Source organism: Egretta garzetta, unplaced genomic scaffold (genome assembly GCF_000687185.1).
Source record: "Egretta garzetta isolate BGI_Z169 unplaced genomic scaffold, ASM68718v1 scaffold991, whole genome shotgun sequence".
NCBI classification, from domain to species: Eukaryota; Metazoa; Chordata; class Aves; order Pelecaniformes; family Ardeidae; genus Egretta; species Egretta garzetta.
The window spans coordinates 3545-5162 of record NW_009258558.1 but is presented as its reverse complement, the minus strand read 5'-3'; the positions used below and the strand labels follow the sequence as shown (position 1 = coordinate 5162).

The window sequence follows — 1618 nt, the reverse complement described above, 5'->3', positions numbered from 1 at the left end:
CTGCCTGCCGCACTGGCGTTCCAGCCGCACCGGCTGCGGGAGATTCCGGAGAAGGGCAGGTGGGAAACCAGCCCGGGAAACGGCACGTCTAGAAGGATCGCCTTCTGGGCACCGGGGGGCTTGGAAACGGAAGAAAAATAAAATCTGGCCTGCGCGTTCAAAAAAGAATGCTAAGAAAAGTGCTCTGTACTTCTGCTACGGAGCCAGCAGCGCCAATTCTGCCCTCGGGAACAGGAGAGCGGGCGGATCCATCGTGTTCAAAGCAGTAACACGGCAAAGGGCCGGGAAAAGCCAGGAAAAGCACTTTGGGGTCAGAACGAGCCCAGAACATTAAGGGAGCAAAGGACACGAAGGGGCGGCTGGGAACACGAGGGCTGGAAGGGGAACGTGGCTGCTGCCACAGCCGGGGCCTCACCAGAGGGACCTCAAATGGAACCAGCTCAGGGGGGTTATTATTAAAAAACAAAAAAAAAAGGAATTGAAAGCATTTTGAGCATTTTGCAGAGTCATGCGGAATGCACGGGGGACAGAGCAGGATTTCTAACTTTATATAGGTCAAACACCATCCGTACGGGCTCACACGACATTCACCACAGCCATTGCATAAAAATTAAGCCTCCGAGTTCTCCGGAGGGATCCCCGGGAAGCTTGCGCTCTCGCACCCGAAGAGCAGCGGAACGGCAACTCAGCTCGGATCAGCGTGAGCTACGGGCGAAGGGGGCTGGGGAACGATTGCCCACGTCTGCCGCTTCAGCTCGGGGAAAGTTAGGCTGGAAAACACAGGCTGCCGTAGGGAAGAGGCTCCCCACCATGGAGCTGCCCGCTGGCGGGAGCGCTGGTCTCAGCAGGAGGCGGGGGGGGGAAGGGAGACCCCGGGCAACGGGACCACAGAGGGGGTCTTCAGAAGCCGCCAAATCCTGGCCAGCCTCCGGCCACTGCCTCGGCAAGACAGGGGCCTCCCCTTGGCATGGTTCCTTGGGAGACAGCGAGGGTCGCCCAGGCCGCCCCCGCCGGGGACGCCGTCTGCAAAGAGCCGGGCGCCGAGGTCCCATGGGAGGGCGAAGGACAGGGGAGGAGTTCAGGGAGTGAGGGGAGCTCCATCGCCACCTCACAGAATGGTTTGGGTTGGGGGGGACCTCTGACGCCCATCTAGTCCAGCCCCCCTGCTGTGGGCAGGGATGTCTTTCACTAGGTGGGCTTGCTCAAAGCCCCGTCCAACCTCACCTTGGGATGGGGCATCCACAGCTTCTCTGGCCATCCCGCTCCAGTGTCTCACCATCCTCGCCATAAAACATTTCTTCTTCATATCTAACCTAAACCTGCCCTCTCTCAGTTTAAAGCAGTTGTCCCTTGTCCTGCCCCCACAGGCCTTGGTATAAAGTCTCTCTCCATCTTCCTTAGGAGCTCTCTTTATATATTGAGGTGCAGCAATAAGGGCTCCCCGGAGCCTTCCCTTCTCCAGGCTGAACACCCCCAACTCTCCCAGCCTTTCTTCCTGGCAGAGGGGCTCCAGCCCTCGGACCATTTCCAGGGCCTCCTCTGGACCCGCTCCAACAGGTCCATGTCCTCCTTCTTGTGCTGGGGACCCCCAAGCTGGATACAGGGCTCCGGGGGGGGG

The 1618-nt window shown here is 59.5% G+C and overlaps 1 protein-coding gene across 1 annotated transcript in view; it reads right to left on the bottom strand.

The window, feature by feature from the left end:
* LOC104134407 (probable E3 ubiquitin-protein ligase MID2) overlaps positions 1-1618 on the bottom strand; it is a gene marked incomplete at its 5' end in the record, with an annotated part of 56963 nt that overhangs the window by 53978 nt on the left and 1367 nt on the right. The gene's annotated exons all lie outside the window — the stretch shown is intronic.